Source organism: Prinia subflava, chromosome 4 (genome assembly GCF_021018805.1).
Source record: "Prinia subflava isolate CZ2003 ecotype Zambia chromosome 4, Cam_Psub_1.2, whole genome shotgun sequence".
Taxonomy (NCBI): domain Eukaryota; kingdom Metazoa; phylum Chordata; class Aves; order Passeriformes; family Cisticolidae; genus Prinia; species Prinia subflava.
In genome coordinates, this window is record NC_086250.1 from 34,960,861 (window position 1) to 34,978,655 (window position 17,795).

The window sequence follows — 17,795 nt, forward strand, 5'->3', positions numbered from 1 at the left end:
AACTTAATGCTCTCAACTGAAATTCCACCATAAGCTATTCTAGCACTGAGATCTAAAATGGCAACAAGGTAATAAAATAATGTCTTCCCCTCTCAAAAAATTCAAGTAAGAAATCTCATGATGGAAAACTGTCTTAAAACGTATAAACCAGCTACAGTCACAGGAAAGAAGGTCAAAGGAGGACAAATCCCAATGAAAAGAAATTGTCATGACAACAGACTTCTATAAGGTATTCTAGTAGGGAAAAATACACTACATTCTCACCTTAGGGAAATAGATAATATAGATAATAGAGAACTCTCTTGACCTATTACAACCTAAAGTAATGATGTCCATTGAAAGCCAAAGAGGGAAATAGCGCTTAGCAGGAATCGGAATCCATGCATAGTAAAGAGGCTCTCCAGATCTCATAGTTTTTCCTCTTTAATCCTTTTTCAAGGCTTACCAGATTACCAAAATATTAAATATCCATATTAATATCCATGAAATGTTGAATTCCAATATGTCCTTCACTCTGTGGGACAGGCATGGCTCTATATTCCTGGACAATTCTCCCTATCAGGCCACATTTTGTGTTAGAACAGATTAATGAGCGGAATGAGAGCATACCAAATCTATACTGTGGATATGACACTCTCCTAGAGGTCAGCAAATCGAATCTTCCAACCATTTTAGATGAAATATCCACTGTGTGAAAAATGAAAATAGGCTTGAGGGTAGAGCTCTGAAGACTTCTTTCCTCAGCTGGAACCCTACCCAGTGAGCTCTTTACCCCATATAAGCCAGGGGCTAATCCACTTCTCCCACAGAACAGTGTTTTCGAGTCCCCGGCTCTCCCATGGAGGATTTCTGTGCCACCTTCAGCAAGACAGATGAGAAATACATTCTCCACGCAGTCTAACCTTCAGGCTATAGGCTCTCTCTCTTCTCTGTGAGGTGAGATACATGGATTTCAACTTGTTTAGGCTAAGATGCAAGCCACGTTCTTCCTCATCTCCTGGCAGTGCCTTAGAAACTATTCCTATTACAAAATAAAATTGGTGACAGCATTTTTCCCTTTCCTTCTTTACCCCCACTGTAGTCTCACTAGCTCCAAGGATGAAAATATAACCTCCAAGTAAAAGAACAATAGACATGACAGGTAAATCCCATAGTGAAAATTGAGTTTGCTGTTTGAAAAAACATACATAGAGGGCTCTGTTAGGAAAAAGACTTCATAAATGATGAAAAGTCTCCAAAATGGCCCATTAAAGTAATTTTCTTTGCTGCCTGTTAAGTAGAGCTGCAATTTGAGTCCTTTCAGTTATAAATAGTTACATTAATTTCAGCAAAACTACGCTGAACAATGTTTGTAGGATTATGTCTTGAGGAGAATTTACTAATACACAGGGAAAAAGTACTGCATATTGGTGTGAGCATTCCTTTAACCCAGGAAAGATAAGTATGGTGATTTATAGAAAAAGGATACTTTGCTGTCATAATTAATTTTCAGACTGGAATTGGTAATCAAATAGTAATTTTCATGGTATTTTTCTATATCCCAGTGTGAAATTTACTCCATTTTAGCAGCTTGCAAAAGGCATTTTTCACAACACAAAACCTGCATTAAGGTGAGGTTTGTGTCGCACAGGTTGCCACTGAGGCCCATACAACAGAATGAATTCCCCTCTGTGAATATGTGCACTGAAGGTTAGCAGCACCATGCACTACACTAAAAAGCCGCAGGATAACAGACACTTCTAAAATAAAGAGGGTTTTTTCCTCCTAAATATATAACATGAAGAGAAGTTGAAAATAAAAAGTTTAACTTAATACGAGGGTAATTTCCTTCTGATCTAGATTTTCTTATGTGTTTCATAATGTATCTTGATGTATTGCACCAGTGACACCTCAGGAACTGTGTTCCTTTTTGAGTACCTTGCTTCAAGTCAAGTAAGACTCAATAGATACTGGAGAGAAGGGGAACAAGGCTGCTCAAGGGTCTGGAACACAAGTCCTGTGAGGAGTGGCTGAGGGAGCTGGGGTTGTTCAGTCTGCAGGAAAGGAGGCTCAGGAGAGACCCTATCACTCTCTACAACCTCCAGAAAGGAGGCTGCAGCCAGGTGAAAGTTGGCCTCTTCTCCCAGGTTACCAGAATGAGGCAAGAGGAAATGGCTTCAAGCTGAGCCAGGGGAGGTTCAGGACATCAGGAAGAATTTCTTCACTGAAAGGGCTGTCCATTGGAAGAGGCTGTGCAGGGAGGTGGTGGAGTCACCAACCCTGGAAGTCTTTAAGAAACAACCTGGCACTTAGTGCTATGGTTTAATTGACAGGATGGGGACTGGTCAAAGGTTGGACTTGATGATCCTAGAGGTCCTTTCCAACCTAAATGATTCTGTGATTTGGTGATTTTATCATGGTATCATACATGGCCTAAGGAATGGAAAGAGAACTGTCAAATACTTTATTATTTTAAAATACATTATAATTTTTATATATTTTAAATACATTTTTATATACCTTTGTATATTTTGATTTCAATGCAATTTGGATCTTTTAGAGTATGGTACATATGTGTGGTGTAACTACATCACATTAAGGCCATTGCATTTACTTTTTACTCTTTTAATGCATTATTAAGTTTACCAGTTAGTCATTATTTATTATTTTTATTATCTGTACTTTTACTCTTGTATTACTTTGATCTCTTTTGTTCACTCAACGTACAGTATTCATAAGACAATCTGCTTTTATAATATATGAAGGTTTTATCATGGGCTCAGCCACCTGTAAACTGTCTTTAAATCAGAAGAGTTTTAAGCCACCACAAATATAGAAAGGTAATTTATATATGGTAAGAAACTGTAAAGACACAAGATACGGCAAGATAGAGATTATTTTTAAAAACAACATAGGACACCTGATGTAAAAATTCTTACTTCTAGAGTTCAAGTCAACTATACTGGTGAGCACCACACTTAATAAAATTTGAATCTTAACCTTGTGCTACCTTTTCAATAATTTTCATAACTAAAGAATGAAGCAAAATAATACTGTCTTGCCAAAATTTTCTCAGAAAGAAATCTGCCAAAATTTACCTTGCTTTCTGATTGCTGACATTAGCATATTACTCTACCATACAGCAAAATTAGGGTTTGTTGGATGAAATCTCAAAAAGGGTTTCCAGAAACCAGAAGATAACTTCTGCTTATTTTGAGATGACTCTTTCGAATATGACTTGTCTCAAACTCCTGGATCAGCTAGCTGATGAGTTGCCTGTCCTTGAGCTGAGGGAAAGGAAGTCCTCACTAATATTTCTTTCCAGTGGAGCTTCAGAGCCAAAGCTGTGCCTATATACAGGAACATTATACTATATGGGAAGTGCAGCTGGCAGAGGTAAAAAGAGACTGAGAGATTTTATTTTTATGGAGAAAAATAGTTCTTTAATAAAGTTTTTGTCTCTGTCACCTGCAATAGGCAGTGCTTCTGGAAGGTAGTATTTTTTTTCTACTGTGACTAGTATTAAATCCATCTCAAATCATAAATAATTTATGTTGGCAGTGTTGTCCCAGGAGAGACCACTAATGTAAGCAAAGCTAGTTATATTTATTCAGGCACATCATGGTAGAGGTGACACTTGATGAAAGAATAAATCCTTCCCTGGAGCAAAACTAAATGCCATTTACCTCACTGCCAATGGCTCAGAGATCTAGTATCTCTGCAGTGGTTTCCAAAAACTCAACCACTGAAGAGATCAAAACACCACCCCAAAATAAAGCTTATTAAAGAACTCTTTAGTCATAGTATTTCAACTATGGCAAACATGAAGACTGTATTTTTTGATCAATAGCCCTTTTATCCCTTCATGAAAGCAGGCTCTGACAGACATGCCCCCAAAAAGTGGCTAGGAGTTATTTAATTGGCCTCACATGCCTTCAAGTTGAGCCAGCTCCTGCCCAGGAACAACCTCCTGTGAGCCAGCACCGCAACCAATTTTCCTTTGGCTTCTCTCTAAACTTGGCAATGCTGCAATTTATCCTGGCTTGTCTCAATTGTTGATCCTTATCTGAGGTCACACACAATTTTGCTGACTGCCACTGACATCACAGGATCATACACAACACACTTTCTGTCTCTCCCTCTAAAAATGTTTCTTGTCCAACTAGTAGTGCAACTAGCAGCATCCCTGCTTGAGCAGAGATGTGAGATTTCTAGATCATGGTTCAGTGCAGGAGCATTCAGCATATTCAAGGAATAAAACAACTAACCCTTCCAGGAATCCTCTTAGTCCCAAGAAAAAAAAAGCTAGTCCTTTCCTTATAACTTCTGTACATTTATTTTTATTATAACTTCTGTACATTAGTCCTGAAGCTACTAAAAAAATACACATCAGTATTCAGTTTGCTTTGCTGCAGTGTTAACTGAAAGCTTTCCAGGCCCTCTTAGCAAGCTTTGTGTGAAGTAGAGGGAAAAGTAGACAAATACTGGTTTACATTTATTCTTTTTCATCAAAAGTATCTTATGGCAGACAGCCTAGAAAGCAGAGCATTGTCAGGAAGCCTTAAGCCTCTCAGCCATATGGCAAAAAACATTTCTCCTTCCTTCCCCTGTATTGGTATTCTCCACAGAAGTCACAGGCAAATCTGTGATTTTTTTTCTGGAGAGGCAGGAGGTATAAATGCGATGAGAAGATGCTGTGTGATGAGTGAACCAGGAAAAAGGAAAGAAAAGAGGCAGTAGATGAAAGACACTGAGAAGAACTGGAGATGTAAGTCACAAATTGGTTATCATTTACTTTCAGACCACAGACGTGACCTCTAATACTTACAAGTCATACATCCTGTCAACGTGCTCTCCAATAGTTATTTTCAGAGTAGCAGACATATTGACGTGGAGATTGTGAAGACATACACTGACTGTCATTAATGGTCACCTGTCTGGTGGAAGCAAATGCTGCACCTTCTTGGAGATATCACTGATTATTACTTTTTCTTAGAAAAGGCAATTTTACATTCACCTAGCATCAGGACAGGAGCACAGATATTTTTTAGCTCTCAGTCCTCTACTCCCAAAATGGCAGTACAAATGCTTTATTTTCTTTGCCTAATAAAATATTGTGGGAAAGCAGGGAGTATCAGCATTGCTTTGCTATATCAGGAGTTCACTGACACTTCAGTATGCTACTGGCTCCCAACTCCTATGATGACAATGCTGTATGAGTAACAAACTTCTGTAACAGAACATCCTGACAATTTAATTTAGGTCTGTTGAGTTATGTCTGGGAAGTGGATGGCAAGGCCACACCCCAATAATATTTATTTATTTTAGTCCTGTGTTGATGTAAGTATATTATAGGTTGTCTTCACCTCTTACAAAAAATAACCAAAGTAAAATCAACTTTGAAACAGAGAGGCATTGAAGCATCTGCCAATCCATGAGAAGTGATCCATCTCAGCATGTAGGACTGATATAAAGCATGCTCCTAACACTTTGATTCCCCTGGTACCAGGGGGAAGATTACAGAAATCTGCCCAAACAGAGGCAGTATCAGTACTGTTGGAAGCAATCCTGTAATTTTGTCTGCAAGGACCAAAGCACTGCTAGGGTTCAGTCAGTGAAAAAATCTTGAACCCTGTAAAAGTGTGATGCTGACTTTGAAACGTTTCTGAGTGCCACTCAATGCTGAAAGGAGGAAGGAATTAATGAAGCATCACATCCACTCCCTGCTCATTGCTACAGAACTCCAGTACATCCACCAAAGAACTGAACTGAGCAACTGAACACTCATGGATGACCTAAACACAGAAGGAAGCTAAACAACATCATCTGCCAATATCCTGGATCCCTCTCAGGCACAGAAAGTGGCATCATGGTGGCCTGCTTCCCCCTGAGCCAGTAATGCTGGAGAACAGCAGTGGTGACATGCTGATGCAAGGGCTGCTGTACTTTGGGGGAAACATAAAACGAACATCCTCAGCTTTTTTGGTGATGAGAGATCCCCTGGGATCTTCCCTAAAGGATTTTAATGCCTTGCAGCCCCATCCAACTCTCATTAAACTAAATGGAAACAACCTCAATCACATCTGTGGAAATTGGATGTTTGCTGGGTTGGCTCAAGTCCCAAGTGAGGTAATTACATTCTTCCAACGGCTTCCATTGGAAAATTTCAGTGTGTGTGTGTCCCCTTCCCAAATGATCTCAAAGTAGTACTCTACTGATCATTTAAACTAAACAACTGCCCTAAATGTTCTTTTTTTGACAACAATCATGAAAATGTGTGCTGTGATAATAAGCCATGTGAAAAGTGGGTACAACTCTCAGCAAGCAGCCCGCTAAAATCAAATGGAAGGTAAAAGAATTACACTGGTATTTATGAAGGTCTAAAAAGAAATTTGTTGCTACCACTATATGTGTTTGTGTGACATGTCTCTAAAATTATATTACTTGTAGAGTTACTAACTTTTAATCAAATAAATATTTTATACTAAAATAACCACAGCAAAAGTAAAAATAATTTACATTAAAATAAGAATCAATGTAGCAGTTCGTCAGGTAAATTACAGGACACATTAGAAATGTTATTTACAATTTTGATCCTCCAAACCACTTGTGTGTAACAAATTTAATTTGATGCACCATTCAGGAGCTTAAAGGTTAGTACACATTTAAATACTTTACCAGACAAAACATTTTGAGATTCTAAAACCTGCTGTGTAGCATTTCAGTACCTCGACTCAGCCTCCATACCAGTGCTACACTTACTGGCTGGCTCTATCAAGCAAGAATGCAATCCTATTGTCTTTTAAGTTATTTACAGGAGACATGCAGGTCAGTCCAGAAAAAAGACTGGAAAACAAGAAAAAATTTGTTCACCAATTTGCAGTTGTGCTGCACTGCAGGGTTCAGCTAGCTTTGCTATGCCTTTAGGTATCACAAATTATTTTATGTAATTGGGACACAATTTAGGAGTTTGGTTGATGGTTTTTAAAGAGGATATATTTTCTGTTCTTTTTGTAACAGAAATTACCAGGATAAATATTTGTTTCAACAGAATAAAATGCTTCTTGGCATTATCATTACAAAATCATAGACAGTTTTCTGAGACGTAGTAGTGGTGTTGGACAGATCTGTGCATTCTGCAGAATCAAAGCCCAGCTGTCAGTAGGTTCCTAACAAAAATGACCTGTTGAAAATCAAGAATGTTGCACAGTTTAAACACTTCAGTTCATGCGTTAACTGAATAGAGAGAAATTGTAATTAGTTTCTCTTTTCCATTTGTCTCTTCCTATACATATTCCTCCTGCATGCCTATATTTATATCAAGAAGAGCATTGTGCAGGAATATTTTTGTACTATACAGTCACTGTTAAATAAATGCACAGCTGCTTCAGGATAGTCAAGTCAATGTTGACATTCCTTCGTGCTGTGTTATCACTATGCCCTAACTTCAGGGAGTGTTTTTTGTCCATTGGTCCTCTCCACCCATCATAGTCTTTTCCATCGTCCTGGCCACCTCACTGTCTTAAGACTTAAAACTCAACAACAAATATTTTATGAGACAAGCAAATTTAGAAACTGGTATTCTGGAATAGTTTCTTAAAAAGTGATCACTACCACTGACTTGTAATCTAAAATGCTATGCTAGGCTGAAATTTATGAATAGTAAGCTTGCCTTATCTTTGTCTGCCCTCCTTCCCCTGCTCATGATGCAAGTAAATTTGTACCCATGGTATATATGAACAAACAGACAAACAGTTCCAGAGTTGAGATCTGAAATGCCGTATTCCAGCCTAAAGCACATGCTTGATGAAAATTGAGTCCTGAGGTCTCAGGAAACATGATAAAATAGCTGTTTTGAGAGGAAACGTGAGTTTGATAGCTAAAGAATAAAAAAGACTGAATTCTGGGTTAGCAAGTTTTTGCTTGTGATGATTTTTCATGTGAGTTCTGGCTAGGAGAAAAATGTTAATAAATACATAAATGAAAGAACACAGAAGGAAAACAGAAAATCCATTGAAATCTGGTAAGGAAGAAAGGACCATAAAAACACCTATAAGAAAGGTGTAAAAATTATTGAACATTGTTAACTATGTGAAGAATGAGTTTCCTCTCTAAAATTGGTTCCAGTAAAAAACAAATAAAAAAATCTTATGCCTGTCTTACTCCTGGAGGTTTCCTCCCCACTGGGTTACAGTTATACAGGTTATGGTCCTGACAGAAGTTTAGGAGAAAGAAAGTTTCTTGTGTGGAAGCTTTCACATACTCCTCCTCCCTTCTCCTTCCCCTTCAAGGAGCTGACATCCCTTCTCCCCTGTGTCAAATAGATGGTTTGTGTGGCTGCTCCAAACTGACAATAAAGGAGCTGCCAGCCAAGACTCAGGAGTACTGTTCAGGCTGCAGCCTAAAATACCTGAGCCTCAGGCCTTCCTGAGACTAAAGGAAACCAAGGGATGAAGCTGGAAAACTTGGATCTGCCTTTCCTACAGGAACAGCTGAAAAAGAAATGCAGGATTCATGTTGTCATATTCTGTAATCTTGTGTGAGGCATTTGTTTAAGTGCAAGGAGCCTTAAATACCCGGTGTTATTTGCTCACTTTGTCCAAAGGCACTTCACCATAAAATGCATATGCTGTCCTTCAGCCAGGCCTCTAGTCCAGTGAGTTCTCTTACTCTTCATCAGATCGTACATTGCTAGAAGAGACTGAAACTATAGCTCTCCAAGTAAGAGAAATCAGGTCTCTAAGCTCAGAGAAAGTGTTTTAAGGCTGTGAATCTCTCTGTTAAAAGGACTTAACCTTGAGGTCCTCCTAAATATCAAAGTATGTGGTATATTGCACAGACCATTTCTTTCTTCTGGATAAACCTGGGCCTCCTATTTCTTTGTCATTCTGAAGAGGGCCAATGCATTTAACTCAGATCTATAAATTCAACTTCTACAGTCTGATTCTTAAAATCTAACTGTAGAAAGCCTAATAATTTCTGGAGCTCCTTTTTAAGATGTGGGTGGAAATGCCTTTTCCATCTAAAATGATAACCTTGATCTTTCATTTTGGTGGCTCTCAGTGCAATAGGAAAGCAGTGCCAGCTACAGTACTGAAATATGCCCCCACATGATATAGGGGCTGTGAGCAAATTAGGGAGCTCTCACTGAAGTTGGTAATTAAGAGTAGATTCAGATTCTGAAATCTGCACAGGAGTAGGCAGATGGCTTGTTCAGCTGCCAGCTGGAATCCAGCCTTCATGAGGCAGTCATTCAAGTTCAGCACCACAGCTTCTTTCTATGGAGTCAGAGCAAAGTCTTCTCATACCAAGATTCTTCTGAATATTTGAGGCCACTTCCACAGCTCTTGCAAAGTGGCTGCATGTTCTGGAGGCAGTAGTGATGTTCTTCAGATCTAAAACCATTCAAGAGCTTGCTTGACATAAAAGCCAAGACTAAGAAAGATAAAATGAATGCATGAAAGAATGCTGGGCACCTACAATATTCCTGAGAGCTCCTCTTGTTTGTCAGTGTCTTAGTTTTTCACCCACCTTGGTATACAGCACTGATGACCAGGTATTTTAATTCATATATCAGTGAAGGCCTTCTTGTGTCTTTTAAAAAAAGATAAACATTAAAAAAAAACCAAACCATATTAACCAAAGTAAGGAGGGTATTATATATTTATAATTCTTCAGAGAAGGCTTTAGTTTGGACAATTCTCAGCAGCAAACTCACCCAATTCTCAGCACAATAGCCAACAATAACAAAAATAAGAAAAATGGCATTCTGTTTTTCAGCTGTGCCAACTTACAATGATTTCTCAGAATAACAGTGGCATTATCTACTCTTGGTTCTCATAAAAATACGAGAGGATATCTTCTAGCTTGCCACAGTAACTGAGGTAAGGATGGAATATAAAGCTTAACAGTAATTCCTGTATTTTCACTGTGCATTTAAACCATACTTTTTAAAAGAAAATCTACTAACCACAGTCAGAGGTGCCTTTTACATTTTATGCCATATATTGCTGAGAATCAATCTTTACATGTATTCTCAGTTTTAAATTCAGGACAATTGTTCCATGAATTCTGATTTTTACAGCAAGATTACAAACAATTATAACAAATAATGTAAAATTCTGTAGGCACTTTACATGCAGGTAAGTTTGAAAAAGGCTAAAAAAGACTGTGTTACTTTTACTTTTAGTGCACTTTGTCTCACACAAAGTAATGAAATTTTAAGATACATTTCCAGAACTGAAAGTAAGCCAGCAACCATGTTCAGTTTTCTGCTTGTAAATTGAATCCTCTACTAAATTTATAAGGCACGGGCACAACTTGACATATCTATAGTGCAATAAAATACCTGCCAGAGTAATTGTAACATATAAAATAATAATCACAGTGATGTGCTAGAGAAGACCCCTGGGGATAGTCTGACACCTCTTGTTAAAATGCCATCACAAAACCAAAGGTAGGTGCTCACCCCTGTTTTTGCTATAGATGAATTTCAACCCCTTGACTTTAAAAGTTAATCTAAATGTGGGGTTTTTTTGTTTTCTTATATTTTGCTGTTTTCAACAAATGTTTTCAGCATCATGTGTTTTATAGAAGAACTTGCTTCTCCTTCCATTTCTTTCAGATTATACAACTCAAACCCAACTGCTGTTTCTGAAAAGGGTGTTCCAGACACATGCAATCAATAATGTATAATTCTGTTTGACACTGAGGTTACCTTCCCAGTGTGCTACTGCCTTAGAGACAGCATTTTCTTTCTGGCAGGACAGTGCATTCTCAAGGTGATGCAGAGGAGGACATGGGTTTAGCCTGTGACAGGCTCTCCCTTTGCTGGGGATGGATGCTCTGCGTCAAACTGTAGGAGTCTGCTCCTCTGATTTCTCCTTTCCTCCTTGGCTTATCCAAGAAGCCAAGACAATGGCCAGTGTAGGTGATGCCTTAAGTTTTAGCTTTCATGTTTTTCAAATTCTGTGCTGCCTAAGGGTCTAGTTCTGAGCCTCATACTAAATGCTAGTAAGCTTTCTTCACAGAGTAGGTAGACAAAACAAATCTTTTCCCAGATGGCGACCAAGGACAACAAATACAACTTTCAGGCCCAAAAGCATAACAATGGTGGACTGAAGAGAGAAAAGAAGGATAGGACTTCACAACCTGAAGCTATAATTGGACAATTAAACCCCAGTATGCAAATGGACCAAAACTTATAAAAGTGTAGGACCTCATGACCAGTCGTCTATTTTGGGACCATTTTAAGTCCACTTTCGGTGTAGCCCTGGTCAGGCTCTTGTACTACAGGTGTACCCTTAAAGGCCTTTCAATAAATACCTGCTTTATTCTTTAGCTCTGTCCTGTCTCTGTTCCAGGTCAGCCTTGCCAAGGCATCATAGGAAAGGGGAACTCCTTTGGACACCAGTGTGTCAGATGTATGGGTTGAGTTTTCTTTGGTTGAAGGAGATTATTTCCCTGCCCACGGCTGGGACACTGCAACTACATGATTTTTAAGGTCCCTTCCAACAAAAACCATTTAATGATTTTATGTAACCTCCTGGAAAGCATGTGTGCTTGCCAGTGCTTGATCCAGCTCCAGTCTGCAGCAGCAGCACTTCTAGGTCACACTACAGCACCATGTACTTCAACAGCCTGAGGTTCCTCGCTAAGTCCTGTATGAGGATCAAACTGGCAGTTGTCATGAACCCAAAAGTTTAAGAAGAGGACATGTTAAGGGGAGCCTATCAGAAGACATATGAAAATAACTCATGGATTGTAAACTGTAATAACATAAAAAAAAAAAAAATTCTGCATGACAGAATCGATCATTAAAATATCGATGGAGGATATTTGGATATGGAAACTCAGTGGGATCTCAGACCACATGCTGTTCCTTTCCAGACAAGGATTTTCATCTGCTTCATGAGTTTTTGTTTCCACTCTTCCATCTCTCAGTATCTATTTAGACATTTGGGATTTCAAAGCTGTATTTTCAGGATTCCTCACTTAAAGCAATCAAAATATGCTTGACCTCTAGAAGTAATCACAGCATTTTCATATTACAAGTTTATAAAACAACAGAGTTGAACTGGTTTTGCCTCACAATATTTGTGTCTTCTGGACATGCATATGCAGTATTTTCAAGCTTTTCACTATCATCAGGAGACCTAAAATTTTTATTTAACATTAAAAAAAGAGATGAAGCTCTCATCTACACTCTAGGACAGGGGGGGTCAGGGAGAAAACAAAGTAATCTAATATTTGCATTTAAATTTTTGTATTTAGAAATAATGTGATTTTTTCCCCCTCTAATATTGTACTGTAATAGCTCTGTCTTGTACTTGTACCTCTTGTTCTATGTTCCAAAATAAACCCTTACTTCTGATTTTCCTGGTTTCTTCTGCAGTGTAAAGCTGAATGATTTGCTTGGCATGAGTAGCTGCGAATGACTTTATGACAGGAAGGGAGACAAGAAGACTTGAATTCATGCTGTCCCACTTCTTCCAGCACTGTTCTTTGGACTTCCCTGAATATCAAGAAACTTCTTTATCTTCTCTGAATCTCTCCATACAAGCATTCTTTGACAAGACAACTAAATGGAGTTTGCCAATGTCCAGCTGTTCCTAAGCTGAGAACTCTGTTCATTGTTTTGATAAATCTATGTGTGTACACATATAAACACATGTATATCTAGTCCTCATTTCTACAGGCAGTCAGCTGCTACTCAAGATGATCTCTGAAGCAGAAACTCTTTTTTTTCCGGCTAACCTAAGATATTAGGCAACAACTAACACTGGCATGTGCTGTGAAAAAATAAATCGTAGCTACTGCTGCAAACTTTATTCTGATTTTATGGTATGCCTACACTATTAATCCAGCTTCTAAGTCTGAAAGCATTCTATTATCAGAATTTTGTATCTTATGAACTCAGAAAATAATGTGCCATCTCCTCCCTGTACCAGTGACACCTGTGCTCTGGCAACCATTAGGAGAAGCCTAATGAATTCATTTTCTGCAAATGATCAAGCTGTCAGCTTATAAAATTTCAGTTTCAAAAAGACACCATGAACAAAATCCTCAATTTTCTAATAACAGACATGATTTGGTAATAACTCCCTGATAATCTTGATGCCACATCCGAATGAAAAATTAAGAAATTAACTTTACTGTCATTTACAGAGGGCAATAACCACTCTTCATACACCTCAGCTGGTCAATCACGAAAGGCAGAAGGGCAAAATAGAAGAGACCAGCAGGGAGAAAGAAATTATGAGATGTGTCTAAGATGACTGCTGAATGCTGAAATTTTGACTTCAATAGCTAAATATATAAATCCAGAATTACTTTATTTGCTAAATTACCCAATTGTATCAGCAACTTGGTAGTCAGCTTACTAAGATATTATTCAGAATTAAACCAGACCCGAGTCTTACAGTTATTTTTACATTTTTTTTGTTACACAGCCTCCAGTCTTATTTTGTTTTGACACTTATTCACTAGTCCAAGGAGAGGGAAATAAAACTTTCTGTGCAAACAGAATATGAAACAAGTCTGCACAGAACATGAGGTTTTAGCCTGAATTTTCAGAGAGACTTGAGCTTCTGGTTTTGGGGGATTATCAGTCAGTTGTACAAGATGAATCAAATTCAGGGCTTTTGAACACCAGCTACTGAGGCCAAACGGAGTGGCAAGCCAGCCAAATATTTCAGAATATGGTTTGTATAGAAATGTAACTTTTTCTGTAATTACAATGTAAGACACCAAAGAGCATTGGAAATATGCAATATCTTCCTACTGTAGAGGTAATGACACTATCCCGGATTCAATGCAATCAGCTATTATAGCTGTTCCAGATTTTACAATGAGCATTACCAGCACATCACTATTCAGTCAGATGTATGCTGGAATTTTTTTTGATTTTTGTGGTCTTGTTTCCTGGCAGAATGAGTTCTGTTCGTACAGGAATGTGCCATTAGAAAACACATCAACATCACTTGGATTTTAAAATTATTAAGTAAACTAATAGTAATTTATGTCAATTTTTATTTGTGTATGGTTAATATCAGTATCTTGACATGTAAAATCTCCACCCAAAAGCTGTTGCTGCCATTATCACAGTCTTGTTACAACACACTTACTGTAAATGTATGGCAGATATTTTCCTAGCCTGTAGACAAAGATCCAGATGTAAGAGCACTGAGAATGAAAAGGGAAAGAACTGATTTATCTTATAAAATCTTTTAATGCATTTTGTTTTCAGAAGAGTAAGTGCTGTTTTATCTGCTCTGTTTCCCCCCTTTTTTCAGTTGTTGGATTTACTAGATTTAAATGCAAAATGTAAAAGCAGAGATGGTGCCTTTTCTCACCTTCTGGTAAACAGATTAAAAATTCTGCAGATTAAAGATAAATAGGGATTGAAAGTATAAGAATCAATTAAGTTAGAGTGACATTTATACACAGTTCAGTTATGGAAAAACAACTGTACTGTGATTATGCAAATCAGCCACTCACAACCAAAATGCAGGGATTTACATAACGGAGAAAAAAAATTCCTCACGGTTATGCCTCAGTAACTTACTGGGTTCTTGCACTTTAATTGTATGACTCATTGTAATAAAATTATCCCACTTGCTTTATCCAGAGTGAAATGTATGTTAGGACATTGCCATTCTGAATGATTTGTGTGCTTTTGGAAGCCTACATTCTCCTGTCACAAAATGTGGTGTATGTTCTATTTTAAAGAGATACAAATCAAGAAAAAATCTCCAGATTTTCTACTTGTACCAATGAAAATTTTAACCTGGTCTACATATTGCATCACTGTTCTTGAAATAAATGTATACTGATACAAATAAGTCTTTTCTTTTTCTTGGAACTTTTATTTCCTCCTTCTATTAAATTAATCTTTTTCTTTTTTAAGGTTTGTCATGTGCTTACATCACAGAGGAAAACCCTAGTATCATTTAAATTGCATTAATTTAAATTGATTTGTATCTTGTAGTTTTGCAAACTGAACTTTTAATGGGAATCCTGACATTTTCAGTTAGCTGGTATGTCTAGACTATTTAACTTCTGACATCTGTGTGTTCCACAAAACATAGTATTTTTAAAAAAGAATCTTCTATTACAAGCTACATGGAAGGAACTGTATTTATTCAGCTGGATGTAGTTTGATGTACCTTTATTTTTGTTATCATGTATTCCCTGATTAGAATGGTGTCATTTATTTTTTTTAATATAAGCATGACTTGATACTATATAATTTCTAAAATAAAAGAGAAAGAGAAGAATACATAAATTAGGCCCTACTGTAGCTTGGTCTTTTTAGCACTCAAACCAAGCTGACTGCAGGTAAGCTTTTTCACAACACTCTATCCTATTATATATACATCCACTAAATCATGATGTCTTATTTTCCATCTACAGGCATCTTAGGCAGAGGCAACTGAAACATTTAATTATTTATCTCAGACATAGACAACAGAGCACTGAAAAAAAGGTCCTCTCACAATAAACAATGAGATTTCAAAGTCCTTCCAGTCATGTGGGGATGAACACGAGAACTTTGGAAGTACAAATGACAAAGTAAAGATGAACTAAAAAAGTGGCTTGTCCCTCATTTGAAAAGATTAGAGAGCTTGCTGACTATGACATTCCACATTCACGTTTAACACTCAAATCAAGTCTTCAGTTTCAATCTACTGGAGGAAAAACCTGGTCCATAGTCTTGGGAATGTTCTTAGACTTCCAAGCATCTCTGCTGTCCCAGTGGGGCACAGGCACTGTATCTCTCTCTCACATAGCAAGAAATTCCCAAAAAGGCACTATACAAATAATTTGGTTTGTACTAATTTACATACTGCTCCGTTTTAAGAGAGATTATAAAAAAAATTGTAGCCAGCTGTAAGAGGTAAGTCCTGAGAACTTTTCTACCACATTTTTTTTTGTAATACGCTGAAAACATCATGCTGACAACTCCCCACTAGTACAAACTAAACAACTCATGAGAAAATGCTATAATCTTCCAACAGGGAAATTAGGTCTCCTCTGCCCTCCTGTCCCCCATATTTTCTTGACAGCCTAATTAAACTTACTTGTTTTGTGTTTATGTTAGTTTATAAATTAAAAATACATGCAGACCTGCGTGTAACACGGTCCATTCTTGTAGGATTTATTATTGAAGAAAACAGGCAAAAGAAGGTTATTTGGAATATAAAATGCTCAAACATGTCAATGGCACTAATTTATATTTAGTATTTCAAAAACACCCCCACACAATTCCCTAGCCCTCTGTAGCACAATGACCATTCAGCTTTCCTCTTGAAATGGCAACCCTCCCCCCAGTACAGCAGAACACATTACTAAATAGCCTCAGCATTTGATAGAAATCCTGGGAAGATCCAACCACATCTGTAGCCTCTATAGTAAGAGCAGACAATTAGCATGGGATTTGTGACTACCTTAGGTTCATTTCTCCTGGACAGTATTACTGCATGATCTTGGATCAGAAACCAGATTTCTAAGATGGAGGCAATATGTTCTGGTGTCACTATCAACATGAGATACCATATTTTATAAATAATATGATGTATTTCATAAAAAGTAAGATTTGTCTTATGACCTAATACACTGTTCTAAGTAAGCACTTTCATTATATAACAGTAGGGGTTTTTTTCTTTTATGAAGAGATAACAGAAGTTTTAGTTAGTTCAACTTGAAAACATTCTCCAGATTGGACTTTCTGCTTGTTTTTGTTGTGGTTTTAAAAACGTATGCAGCAGGGCATTCCAAATTTCTCTCTGTCTACAAACTTTTTGCTACAACTACCAGTTACAGAGTTCCTTAAACTGGAAGCCATTCATGCCTTTGAGAAGTTAAAATTGAAGTTTAAGAATTAGACAATATTTACATAAAAATCTCATCTATGTTATTTACATGGTGAAACAAAAATCACAACACAAATGTTTCAGATTCTGCTTTTCCCTCAATGTCTCATCTTTTAATTTTTCCTCTTTTTTTTTTTTTTTAGTTCTTGTATTTTTATTCTTTAGTTTTGTTTTCCCATGACATCATCAGACAATTTCATTTCAGTATGGTCTGCACTGGACTGCACACATCACCAAAATAATGGCAGATGAACTTCTTACCTCTATAACACCTTAGTTCTTGCAAGTGGGAATTTTGAGTGACAGAGCAAAGCTGTCTGCTATCAATTTTGCAAAAACTGCATCTGCCCCATTGCCAAGATCCATTTAGAGATAAAAAAATCAATTAATATTCTAATTTGTTATCTGACTTTATCAGTCACAGAACATTTTTTTACACAAAGGATAGCCTTCTAAAAATGAAAATTCTTACATATGTTAAAATACTTCCCTGGAAATATTTTATGTTTCCTTTTTCTTGTAGAGAAGAAGTTATTAAATATTGAATGACTCTCTAATGCTTGCCACTAAAACACACACACAGAGCCTTCACCTTCTTGTCTATAAAAGTGTCAAAATGATCTGCTGGTAGTATTTGGTAATTTTTCTGTCAAAAAAGATTTTTTCTGTATTATATGAAATGCCATTGACAGTATTGAATTAGTCCACGTACAGTAAACGTATCAGATTCAAGAACACCAGTATTATCATAAACAACATCACAAAGTTAATGCTTGGTTTTCTTTTTAATGTGAACAAATTGAGGCCTCAACTTTGAGTCAGTCTTTTCCAGCACCAAAGACCAAAAGAACCCTGCTGACTTTAGTTCCATTAACTCCACAGAAATATACATTTATACTGTTAAGTTTTTGGCATAGGTACATGAACTTGTGCAAACAGCAT

General features: G+C 37.2%; 1 protein-coding gene across 2 annotated transcripts in view; it reads right to left on the minus strand.

Annotated features, from left to right (window-relative positions):
• SYT1 (synaptotagmin 1) overlaps positions 1–17,795 on the minus strand; it is a 339,701-nt gene that overhangs the window by 106,762 nt on the left and 215,144 nt on the right. The gene's annotated exons all lie outside the window — the stretch shown is intronic.